At 36.4% G+C, this 13836-nt stretch overlaps 2 protein-coding genes across 2 annotated transcripts in view; one reads left to right on the forward strand and one right to left on the reverse strand.

Moving 5' to 3' along the window:
• The window catches only part of LOC136831405 (uncharacterized), a 139217-nt gene extending 138124 nt beyond the window's left edge, over positions 1–1093 (forward strand). The window contains exon 6 of the mRNA XM_067091788.1: positions 972–1093. The gene's annotated coding sequence lies outside the window, so the exon portion shown is untranslated. The remainder of the gene's footprint in view (positions 1–971) is intronic.
• LOC136831403 (uncharacterized) overlaps positions 1–13836 on the reverse strand; it is a 475267-nt gene that overhangs the window by 395351 nt on the left and 66080 nt on the right. The gene's annotated exons all lie outside the window — the stretch shown is intronic.

Genomic DNA, 13836 nt, shown 5'->3' on the forward strand with positions numbered 1-13836 from the left:
GTAAAGATTTCATAAATTTTTGTATACCATAAAAATAACAATATAATTTAGTATATATATAAATTTTGAAAAAGCCTTCCATACACACACACACTTGAATAGAATTTTTATTAAATTTTAATGTGGAAGTACCAAATGCAATACAAAAACAGTATCTACATGTTCCATATATTCAGTGTGGATAAATACATATATATGTGTATATGCACTGTATGTGTATGCATCATGCTAGTGTGCATGTGCTTGCCTTTCTCTTTCTCTGTCTGGGTTATTCTTTTTTAAAAGAGTGAGGTTTTCAATCTGGCCCATGAAAGCAGTTTTGGCGCGTCTTACTGGTGTGTGAGAGTGATAGAGAGAGTATTTCAATGTTAATTTTTTTTTCACATTTTGTGTATTATGCATTTCTATTCAGTTTGGTTTTTGTGTAAAGTACTGTACAGTACAGTGTAATTTGTGTTGTTTATAAGCATAATAAAGTGTGTTGATTGTTATTAATAAGCATACTTAATGCATATGGTTGACAAGGTGGAAGAGTAAGGGTAATGGTTATGCAGTATTGATAAGGTGGAAGAGTAAGGGTACAAAGTTGCAGTTTTACATCTTTAGTATTTTTTTATAATATCTGAAATTTCCATTATCCAGCAGTGCTTTGGTTGTATTAATGCTGATATGGAAGAGATTACTGTATTGTTAATGGTAGATAAGCATCAGAAGCAAAATGTGATACAATTATCCACAGTACTCTTGCAGAATTCAATAATAAAAACAAAAGCATTTTTGCTGACATCTACAATACTATGGCAGAATCTCTCATTTTCTATATCAAAAGGTGAAATACCTTTTACTGTATTATGTTATGATATAAAAGGGATGCTGTGAAAGGATGCATGAAAGGTCTCAGGTTAAGCATTGTATTGTTTCAAAAATTTTAATAGGAATACATTAATAGCTGTAATGGTTTTTGTTTTTAGTAAAGTAAGCTCCGCTTGTCAAGAAAAGTCCAAATCAGATACACTGTCAACCACTCAGTCCTCAAAGATCAAGAAGAAAGAGTACTCCAGGTAGCCCTAGGATAACTCCAAACTCACCAAGGTACAACTTTTATTTATATTTTCTTTATTTAAGCTTTCTTCTTTGGTATGTTTCACGGATGAAGAAATGTTATTCATTTGCCTACTGTAGATTATGGTTATAAGATTTTAGTGAGCTATATGAGTTTAGAAATTGAACATTGGCCATGTTTTGTTTAAATAATTTTTTTACAAACCCTTGATTAATAAAAAAATAAAAAAAATTTTTGTTCAATATGCTTTTATTAAATGAACTAAAAAGTAAAAAAATTTTTGAGGCACTAGGATTTTCTTACAATTAATCATGTGTATTAAAAATAAAAAAGCGTTGGGGCCAAACATGAGAAGAAATGCTACAAGAAAAATTTTTTATTTCTTGTAGTATTTCCTTCAGTGTTTGGCACCTACGCTTTATTTTTTGTGGACAGGATTAATTGTAAGAAAATCCAGGTATGCACCAAAAATTATTTTTTCCTTTTTAATGCATTTAATAAAAGCATATTAAAAAGATTTATATTTTTTATTTTATACTTTTTAGCCTTGACAGAAATCGTAGCTGATTTATGACTGTAGCTAATGAAATAGAATGTGATATTCTGTAATATCCTGTCAAGCCAAGGAAGTTTTGAAAAATCTGTCGAGTTATTAACTTAATCTACCGAGTTGAAGAAGGTATGAAAAATCCGAAGAGATATTCAGATATTCACTTCATACAAATCCTGAGACACTGGGAGAGGTCACTGTAGGGTCACTAGAGGTCTGCTGACCTACTGATCATGTAAGGTTTTATTGTCACCAGGATTGAGTAATCATGCAAAATTTCAAGTCCATGAGACAAAGGGAACAGGTCGAAAATTGAGTTATGAGATTTGACCCAGTCAAACAGACAAAAAAGCAAGCTAAATAAAACTGTATAAAAATGATCTTATTTTGGGATCCTGAAAGTCCAGACACTGTACTCAAAAAAAGTCAGCTGGAATTCCTGTGAATTTTCAACCTTGGTGTAGTCTGATCATAGCTGATGGGAATAGTGGGTTATGAGGCAGAAACCCCGACTATAAAAACAACACGCAGCAGCCTGCCTAGTGCGTTGGGTGAGCAAAACCAGTAGGTAAAGCAGATTGCAAGGTGTTTGTCATTGTAATATGCGTTGGTGCACAAACGTAATGAACTCACTTTACGTCTATACCGCAAGTCAATATTAAGTATTGGCAAATTAAACTTGGCTGATGACATAACTCTGCCCAACAGTTTGAGATGCAATCAGCACTGAAGACGAGCACTAGGGAGCAGTACTCAAAACGAGGAAGAAGAAAATAGTAAAAAACTTACATATAATAGCTTATTCACGAAACATTCAAAAACATTTCCGCAAGATACCAACATTTTGAGAAACAAAGGACCCAATATTACTTACATGCTTCTCAAAAGTCAATGTCTTATCATAATTACACCTAAAATCTTAAAAGATTCACTGGCATTTAAAATGATACCATTTGCATGTAAAGCAGTGTTCTGGATTGACTATTTATCATACTCCGAGTTTAAAAGGGTTAAGATTCATACCCCAAAGCCTACTCCATTCATGAATACTTAACAAACAAATCTCTATTCATGGATACTGTAACCACAGACCGAAGGCGTGCGTCGTAGAAACTTTGAGATTCAAGTCAAACATCTATGGGAACAATATTATTCGTTTCCTATTCTCTCATCTTTAGACATAATTGCATAAATCTGCAAATATGTACGTATTTACACAAACGAGATTGTGAAGGATGAATATTATCTTTGTCATATATTTGTTTGACATGATGGTTATGATCAAGAGAAAGGAATGAGTCACACACGTATAGAAACTGTCATGCTGATGTTATAATAGAAAATGTATATTATGTCACAAAACAGACACAAGACTTTCAGAGGGCCCTAGAAACAGGACTCGAACAAACGGAAAGTAAAAAAAAAAAAATGCTAGGAAATTGAATCAAAACAAAACTTTTGATTGAGAGTTATGAAAATCATCGATTGTTAAATGTGAATGAACAAGCGAATCGTGTTGAGATACAATGTCTGAGTAAGGAATTTCAGGGCGAGGAGAAAAATAATCTTGATTTGAAGGGAAGGTGTTTTTCAGTCTGTAGAGGGAAAGAATAGGCTATGCTTGGGAATAAAGTCTTTGAATTTCCTTTATGATCTCGAAGAGTAGGTGATAATGTTCACATTGTATAATCTCAACCGTTTGCTGAAAATGACTGATCTCATGAACATCATGACTAACAAGACGCCGCCATCGTAAAAGAGACATCTTGTAATGGTTTTGCATTCCCAGCATCTAATGACTTTACTGATATTACCTCAAGGCCTCGATATAACAATTTACAAAAAAGAAAATTTCATAGGGAAAGTATTCACTTCCATTTAGTTTTATACGGTTAAATCGCCAGAGGCACAACAGTTAGGAACAATCAGGTTTACCGCACACAAACATGTTGAGTCATCATCGTCGCCGTTGCCCATTCGATAAGTGTACCGTACGCGGAGCATCTCATGAGTCCTGATAAATTCCCGTTATTTTCCACAAGATGTTCTCTCCAGAAAGGTGTGTTTTAATCACGGAAAAGGTATCATCAGGAAAGAGTATATTAGGCAGTAACAGGAAAACCTGCGGATAAGAAGTGTCTTAGGCAACTCAAGAGAGAGTTGCCAACTTATGATTTGCCTTGAGGCGCCACCGTGGTTGGGGTTCGGGAATGTCGCCCAGCGGCTGCGGTTGCTGAGTCTGCACGGGGCAGGTTATGTCAGTTTACCGTTGAGGCTCCTAAGGAGAGCACAGTAGGATTGGATCGTGCGAAGTTGTTTGAGAGGTGGTAGGAGGATTCTTTGTTTGTACTAAAGAATATGTGGTGAAATAAATAAAAAAGGAGGAAACTGTAGCTGGCGTGTTGAGCGCAACTTTTCGGAGAAGCTATCGAACAGCCTTATGGATTGGTATTTACTTTAACATCGAAATCGCCATCGTCTTTGAGCCTGGTCAGTGACTTGGTTCGAAAAATGGGTTTCTGTTTACGGTAAGTGTCGCTTTTTACTGCCATTGTAATCCACATCTCTAACAAGTGTTTCTCGTTAATGACTGTCGTCTTCATTTTAGAACCAAGGGTAAATATATTTCTTTTCAGCGTAGTTATCGAACTTCGAAGGCCGCAATGAAAAGTTATAGCTTTCTCTGCTGGGAAACGGGAAATTCCAGTACAAGTGTATTGTAAGAAACACCCGGTTCGCATGTGTTAGCTGTTTTCCCGGATTTTAATATCAGGTCATAGATAATCACCTAAGATATTGATTCAATAATAGTTTATAGATAGCTGGCTGTATAAGATACTGAATGCTATTGAAAAATACCCGAATCTGTGATATATGTCATTCAAAGAGCATACGTGTCAGGTTCCCATGACGAGACCAGTTTCCCTACTTCAGGGCACATGTTAACCTGTTGGGGTCTAGAGGCCTGGGATTCTTTCATCATCCAGAATATTTCCACCGTAACCAAGTGTGACAAGGATGTTTTATTTAATATCAGTATGAGCAACACATCCTAACAAACTTAATATTTGGGCGTCATATGGCGCTAGTTGCTATTTTGATTCATGGGGTAGTTAATCTTCAAAGATTTTAATATAACTGTAAATACTAATAACAGCACAATGTAAATTTGTACCCAAAGAAAGAATTTCATGGAAGTGAAAGTGTCGACCCCTCTACCGACCCTAACACGTAATCTTAGAAATGGTCGTTGGTTCTCTTGTCCATAGTTTATAGGGCACATACGCTTGCATTCGTGCCTACGTTCATTTCTGCGCAGAATGTTGAAGGTGTTACTGTAAGTGTTCGCTCACTTGCTGTGTCCAGTGTTCCCAGTTAAGATCGCGAACTATATCAGAAATATTGAAGGTACATGAAGATTTACACAAACACACACACACACATACTGTATATATGAAAGAGAGAGAGAGGGCTAATCTCTCGAGAACAAGTGGACCAAAAGACTATTCATAAAGCAACCAGGCAGAGGAGTCGTTTGGTTACTTGGTGTTTTCTGTCTCTTAATTTGGTTAATCAGCTTGTTACCAATGCAGTATTATGAAATTCACTATCGAGATTATTTATCTCTGCCATCATTCGTTATTTGTCACGATTTCATGGAAATGTTAAGTTTAACCTGTGGAGTTGGGCCAAAGAAATGCGAAACATTTCATCGTACATTTAGAATTTTAGAACCCAAAGGTTGCTGAGCAGAATGTTTGTTGGTTCAGCAGAATGTGCTTTGTTGGTTCGCTGACTGACGAATTTGTTCCTGGGCAACGAGGATAATCATTTCATTGGCTTTACCGGAAGGTTTCCATTTTTGCGTCCGATGAGTCGTTCTTTGGGCTGGTATGACGCGTCGCGCTAGAAAATTCTCTGACGACATCAGTAGCTGAACGGGTGTAGCTGACCTGAAATTCATTGAATATATAGTACCTTTTTATTATTATATATATATATATATATATATATATATATATATAGAGATCAGAAAGCTACAAACGTCCTTTAATACCACTCACTTACCGGAAGTAATATATTTTCACATGTTACCGAAGGGAATTTTTGCTGATAATAAAGTCCACCGTCCCGTCCTGGAGGTAGAGTGAATTGATATTAAAGGACGTTTGTAGCTTTCTGATTGTATAGAATCACGGTGATGTGATAAATAGTCATATATATATATATATATATATATATATATATATATATATATATATATATATATATATATATATATATATATATATATATATATTTATATATATATATATATATATATATATATATATATATATATATATATATTTATATATATATATATATATATATATATATATGTGTGTGTGTGTGTGTGTGTGTGTGTGTGTGTGTACATATATATGGGGAGTGATTGAAGGAATGCCACAATCCTGACAGCTAATCTGGCAAGCCAATATGTTTAGACAAGCTCAAAATCCCGACAGAAAACATACATTTTGTTTTCTCAAGCGATTTTGTTGGGGAAGCAAAATAATGATGTTATTAGATGTATAATTAAAATATAGGTTCACGCTTAAATGAAGGATCAGAAGTAAATGTAAAATTAAAAAGAGTTTAAGGATTTATTTTAAACATTGTTAAAAGAATGACAAAATTTACCAGAGATGAATTATGTGCTACTCCACAAAGATAATCTAAAAACATTTTGATGCTGATGTAAATTTGTCATCACCTCTTGCGGTCCGATCTTCACGATTTATTTGTTTTATTTATTTATTTATTTTATTTTATTTTTTATTTTTATTTTTTTTAGATTGTTGCCCGCGAAGACTGTAGCAGCAGCAGTAGCATTCAGTTTGGTTGGTGACTTGCTGCTGCTCCTTTCCTAACTCTTCAGTTATGCTATAAAGCGCAATATGAGCTCTTCCAGTGACGTTTTCCCATCCCCTGTGCCACATATCGTCTGCTGCATTATGCGTGCGTGGAAATCCTAATTACAATCATTACGCAAAGCCGCCCTTATTCGTCCAAGTGCGTAATTATTTCAAACCATATAACAACATCGTCCGCGTCCTCTGGCAAATAAGATTTTGAAACTGTCTTTACAGTGACCAGATTACGAAATCCACGGCAATTCACCAAGTATATAATAAGAATCGTTTATTTTTATCCTTCACTCATCAAATATCCACGTACGGTACGTTGATTTTATATTTCCTTTTTGTGAAAAATCGTTTCACGTTAAGTCATTTCTGTGGAGGTTAAGAAATAAAATCAATTTCAAATTTTATGCAAGGTCTGAAGACACACCCCATCTTGAAAGATTTGGTACTCTCTCTCAAATCAGAGTGGAATCCTACTGAAAGCGAGCCCTATTTTTGTATTAAAGAAATCCCCGTACGAAATAAAGTGACAGAGCCGCCTGCGCCATTGCTGGTGGAATTCTCATGGGACCTTCAAATCGAAGCTAGTGGTCCTCCGACGCGCTAAGCAGTTCCTAAGCCAAACTGGCCCTTCCCCGCAACGAATGGTTTAATTCTTTGGAAATTTGTGTTCATGAAAAAGTAATAATGTAGATATTAAACACCGGGTGAGAATTCGTTCAATTTCTACGTCCTTCAGCAAAATGTTATCACAAAAGTAATCAGTTTTCGTATATTATTTAAATCCCAGTTCATATGGCTACTTAGGTCACGTTGAAGTACTTATGTTCTTCATGACTCAGGCGAGCCTTTAAAGTTTGTAAGGATGACCTTGTTTTTGTTTTGTAGCGCATTTTGCTCTTAACTGATGTCGAGTCGTATTGGTTGGAGACTATGGTGCCTGGCTTGAGGTTCAGTCATCAGGTGCAACGTGTCAGCAAGCGTCATTGCACCCGGAAACTAAAATATAAACAAAATTGTTGAATTAAATTTGACTGGAGTTTTATATTTACAAAAATTGTTGTAGTGAAAGGAAAATTGATTTTGCTTATTTCATGATAATCTTTACCCGAACATTATTATATGTTGGTAGGTATAAATAACTCATACCTGTAGTTAATAAACTCTCTCTCTCTCTCTCTCTCTCTCTCTCTCTCTCTCTCTCCCCGTAGGGGGTTAATGCCGTCAGTGCACCTCAGCTGCAACCCCTTTCATTCCTTTTACTGTACCTCCGTTCATATTATCTTTCTTCCATCATGCTATCCAACCTCTCCTAACAGTTATTTCATAGTTCAACAGCGAGAGCCCTGTTACACCTTTCAAACCCATCACTCTCAATTTCCTTTCCAGCGCTAACATTCCCATAGGTCCCAGTGCTTGGCCTTTGGCCTAAATTCTATATTCCATTCTCTCTCTCTCTCTCTCTCTCTCTCTCTCTCTCTCTCTCTCTCTCTTTAATGATTGGGCCTGCAGATGTTGAAGACGGCGCCTGTCGTGTCAGTCAGGGATTCGGACTACTGGGGGGAAAGCTTATCAGTCAGTTCTTGACCTTCGGTATTAGCACCCTCCGATGGTTTTTTTTTTTTTTTCCTTCTCTCAAGCCCCAATTATCGTACTTTTTGTTTTCAAACAGACACTGTCCGTTACGATGGAGGGGTGGTCTGCTTGGAGGCAGAAAGCGTCTTTCTTTCACTCCTATATATGTGCAGCATGTCTGCGCATCCACGCGCACACCTTTGTACAGCTGTTATCATGGTGCTATACAGAGGCTTATTATATTATTTGAAAAATCAAGTTTAGGGTTACACTAAGTGAAATTCAAGAGAGAGAGAGAAATTTTCTCTCTCCAAATCCGGAGTCTCGATGGGAACGTGAGGACGAATTGTTATTGTGTCGCTTCTTCTGGAAAAGTTGTGATGTAGGAGTTTTGCCATCTATTTAGTTTCTTGTCTTGTGGAAATTTGTAAATTAGATGAGGGTGATAATCGCTGGGCCTGAATATACAAAAATATATATTTTTACTTGTCTCAGCACAGAAAATAGAAATATTCGAGTTCAGCAGATTAACAAAATTAATGTAATGAAATTCATTTTGATGACTTTGCAGTGTCTAGATGAAGGAGGAACTGGGTTCGCATAAAGTTTCTGAGCGCTCTCCCGTGTATAAATAATCACCGTGCTCGTGACTGCCTTCTTGCAATGACCATTGACCATCTTGGAGTGAGAGTTGTACTGATCGTTTCCAAACCTCCAGTTACCAACTTCATATTCATTGTCATTTAGGTTAGAATCAGTTTCAGACGGCTGCCATAAATCGAATAAGCAGTGGGTGACATGTCCACACGGCGACTTCACTGAAATTCTGCTACGGGAAACCTTGGATTACTGTGTAAGGAAAATTATGAAAATTGTCACCTTATCACGGATTGTAGCACTATAAAAATGTATGCAAACAAACTTTATAAGTAACTCCTGAATTGTTTATATTCTCTGGGATTTTTAGCTCCGCGAAGACTTAATATGAGAGCTACACCAATTACTCTACCAACTTTCAAGCAGCTCAAAATTAAATGTCCCTAAATTCTTCTGATTTGGCAAGCAGGTTTTTCAGTGTCTGACAAGAAATGTTGAATGTAAAGGTGACGATTAATTCAAAAGAAACACAATTCCTTCGAGGGTTAAGGTATCTCCCAGTGGCTGATTTGGTATTAAATCTAGTTGAGTTCACGAAATAAATCAGACTTAATGACGGATGCCATTAACTAAGAGTTGTTATTGGAATCAGTAAAGCGAACACTGTATGACCTGCAACACAGGTCTAACCCTATATATAAAGGTTATACAGTATTTTGTATGGATAATGATCTTCCAAGAAAATTACATGTAGCTCATACACCCTAAATGAATGTAAGCCCATCAGTTTCTGTTGAAATTATTGTAGTTTTTTTTTTTCACCCATAGGCTATACAATCACAAAGAACACCAATTACGCGGTACAGTGTTGCTCGCGTGTTAAGCATACGTACCCATTACGAAGTTGGGTTAAATATAAAACTACTATAAAACAATCATTATACTTACGTCCTTAAACACAACACTGTCAAATCAGTGTTGTCATTACCCAAAATATGTTTAAGGGGTGAGATGCATGAACGCACAAATCAATTGCTCAAAAGTATAAAAGGAGTTCAGTGAAAATATGAAAGCTTCAGGTTTTAATTTACTCTTAAAATGACATTTATTTTTATTTCTTTCTATGAATCCACAGACGTCCATCAATCTATACTGCTTAGGTCTGTCTCTGGTGTGATTTAGTTGAAGAGAACCACCCTCACGGGGTCGTTTATTATTATTATTATTATTATTATTATTATTATTATTATTATTATTATTATTTTTATTATTATTATTATTCAGAAGATGAACCCATTCATAAGGAACAGTTGCTCACAGAGGCCATTGACTAAAAAATTCCAGCTTCCAAAGAATATGGTGTTCATGCAAGAGAAGGTAAAGCGAAATATAGAAAGAGGATATCGCACTAAAAAGAAAAATGAATTAATAAATTGATAAAATGTATGAAAATGCATTCGCTTGAACTTCTTTGAAGGTCCAATTGCACGACATCCTCTGAAGGGAGTAAGGTTCCACAGTCCAACAGTGTGAGGGCTAAAGGACACCTGGAACTGACCATTTCGACGGCTAGGCACATTGATCGCATATTGGTGCTGCTGTTCATGAATCACAGTTATCGGCAGGAAGAGGGCTGTACCACTATGAAATGAAAGATTCTATTAAAATACAACTCACGAAAAGTGAGTTAAACACAGGCCGTCCAAGGTCGACGGTCCAAGTTCATAATCATAATATTAGGAACAGCAACCTACCACCACGAACTGCTCATCTAAGAGACATCTCTGGCAGAAGCAGATATCCACACCGGAGAACAGTATTCTAGTAAGGGAAGGACAATGACATAAAATATGTTGCATTGATTTTATCAATGTTATAATTATCCTATATGAGGCTCATGAACAATATCTAACTTTCGTGCGGCATTTGCTGAAACTTATTGATGTTTCTCCAGAGGAGATGCGAGTCAAAAGTTACACCTCTAGAATACAAAGCTTCAGCAGAGCCCCATCCACCTGAAGGAGTGGAAAATCTGTACGAGATCTGTCTGAGAGCAGCTTCGTTGCAGTTCCAGTAAGAGTCCAGATACCAACCCCAAGCTGAGAGCTAGGTCTTTACAACCGTAACTCTGAATGTCGCGCTTCTATTTTATGCCTTATCAATTTTAAGTCTGAAGCGTAGTTTATAAAAATCCACTGACTATTTACGTACGAAGTTTCTATTGTTAATCAGATTAGTATCCTGTGTGTGACAAGTTCCGGTCGCTTAGTAATTGTTTTACAACGCTTATCAATGGCAGGAAATAAGAGCGTTTATACTGACACGTAATCCGTGCATTCACGTGTGTATCAGCATACAAGATAATGTTGTGATAAGCAACGAAATTATATTCAAGGAGCGTTAGTATTGGTGTCGTTTATATCGGTAATAGTTATGGTGGTTGTTCATCGTACTAAAGCTTACAACAAAATTATCAGTGATAACTGCAATAACTACAGTTACCATCATGTTACCAGCCTTTTGCTTTTTGTATTGTGAGATAAGTTTTATAGTTTACAGATGACGTAGACAGAGTATCTTATTTACAAAGCCAGATATGGATGGCAGGATTCTCCGTACTGAAATTGGTTGCAGAAACCCAATACTTTGGAGGTGACATGTTACTCTAATTGTAGTGCAATTTGTGAACAACAGGGCCCAGGGGTAGCTTGGGAAAAACCCTCATGAAAAGTTCTTATAAATGGTCGTACTTTAATTTATGTAATGTTCTGGGATGGAGAGATTTATTGATTTACTTTTTCACACGCATTTGCTTACAGTTTTAGAAGCGCCCTAAACTCAGTAGGTATCTCTTCTCAAAACATGGTAGTAGTGAACTTCAATATGCATGGCGGAGAACTGGATAAATTTATAGTCTGTTAGTATCTAATTTTAACTAGTCTCTCTCTCTCTCTCTCTCTCTCTCTCTCTCTCTCTCTCTCTCATTGTATTACTCCAATGATTATATGTGAAGTGTCAAGAAGTCCTTTTCCTAAAATGAAATGGTTTTCTGCTTGCACATAGACATGAATTTGTATTTTTAGTGTAGTGAAAGTTTCTGATCCACTTTCTGGCAAAATATACCGCACCATCAGTTTTTCTCCGAATAAGAAGAAATTGCACCAAGCTTCCTATCAGCACACGCCACCCATTTTTTTCCGAAACTGACACCGAAATACCTGACTCCGAAATACTAGAATCTTTGGTTCGTCTGGGATTTTGCCGCATATCTTCAGCTTAACGCAGCAAAGATATCTGACAATATTAGATCTGGGAATTATGCGGCTGTTGTTGCGACAGTCCAGGGCAGATGCGGCATATGTTAAGAATTCAGTGCCAAACTATAGCTTGCATAGCCCGCGTTAGTTTTAAGAACGGTTAAGGGATGTGTCCCTGAGCGTACTTCAAAGCAGTGGTCTCGAAGCCTATACGGAGGAATACTCATGCGATGTCACCTGGCTAGGTTTAAGAGCCTTATGTGGAAACCAGAAACATGGTTTTCCATATATTGTCATGTGTTTTGAATGTTTTAACACTTTTTAATGACTTTAAATATAACTAAGCAGACTGTTTGTTGTGATCGTAGTGGTTGCTTGAAGCTCTTGATATTTTAATACCAGTATTTGTGTGAAATAAATCAATTGCTTAAAGCTCTAACGAGGTTTTGCCAGGGCCTGATTGGGAACCACCGTGTGTGAAGAAGAAACAAAATGGGGCACGGAAGGTCCCATTGGTCACCAAAATTAAGCCCGTAAACGAATCAATACAATACATAATTGATAGGTAATAGCGAGCGCCTCCAACTATGCAATGTACTTTAGAAAGTTTAATAAGATGCCTTTCCTGAACGCTTATCTATGAAACAGGTGCGAAGTTACCAACATTTACTGAAAATCATAACAGTACATTTTCTGAGTCTTTTTTTACCTTTCAAGTTAAACTAGAACGTAACTGGACCGTTAAGCCTTCTGTCTCATGTGATATTTCTTGGAGAGAACCTATTGCCTTCAACCTAATATATACGCTTTTGATTGCTGATTATCCGCGAACTCTGCCATTTCAAAGAGTTGTCTAGAGTTGTGTGTTTAGGCTATTCATTTCTTTTTATTAAATCATTGACTTGTAGCTGTCTGGCATATCGTTATATTAAAAATCTTTAGAATATAATTACTGCAGCTATTGAAATCTAAAAAAAATATATTTTATTTTACAATTTTGCATAAAATAACTGTCTTCTTTCAGGAAGTAATTTACTCAAATAAGAAACCCACAGGAGTTACCAGTACCACTTGAAACCCTGTTCCTGCTCAGCCTTGATAGAAATATGTTGAAAACTTCTGTCCGTTTCTCCTTTCTAATTAGACCTCAAGCTCATGTGTCTGAATGAATGAAGTTTTAGGTTTAGCCTACTTTTCGATAAAAATGGCAGTTTGATTAAACAATACATTTGATTTCGTCCCTAGTATTGGTAAAACATCATGGCATGAGTGCCATTTGGTTATTTCTCTGAATTCAAGAGACTTATATTTGATGTTAAGGGGCTGGCTTTTACCAGATAAGTTTTTTGGTGATGTCAACTCTCTAGTTCTTTCCGGTTTTGCGTTTAACAAAAAAGCTGAAAGATCGCAGTCGTTACTTGAATTACTACTTTAGCCACGAACCTTTCCACCTTGAAGAGCATGGCTCTAGTATTATTCGACTGTTTATTATTATTATTATTATATTTACTACTTTGAGATAGGGGGGTTCGTGTGTTCAAGAGTTAAAGTAATTACTAAGGATTCAGACAAGTGAACTAACGAGTAACATTTTGTTGTAAAGAGAGAACTCATTTACGACGTCTCTTTGTACCCTCGACTAGGTTGGTTCACGCCGCAAGTGGTTAATAAAGAAACACAATTAGTAATTAATGAGTATTTTCCAGAAAAGATCATAAATTTCTGTGAAATAGGCTTAAAATTATTAAAAAAGACTCCCTTAGTGGTAGCCTGTAACAGCCCCAGTATCAAAGGAGGTTTATTTCTATACCCGGATGTGGCAGTACATGCTGGTACTAGTTCGTTGAAGCTCTGTTGTTGGGTTGTTGTAGAAAGAATGGTGGCGAG

The sequence above is a fragment of the Macrobrachium rosenbergii genome, chromosome 48, assembly GCF_040412425.1.
Source record: "Macrobrachium rosenbergii isolate ZJJX-2024 chromosome 48, ASM4041242v1, whole genome shotgun sequence".
Taxonomy (NCBI): Eukaryota; Metazoa; Arthropoda; class Malacostraca; order Decapoda; family Palaemonidae; genus Macrobrachium; species Macrobrachium rosenbergii.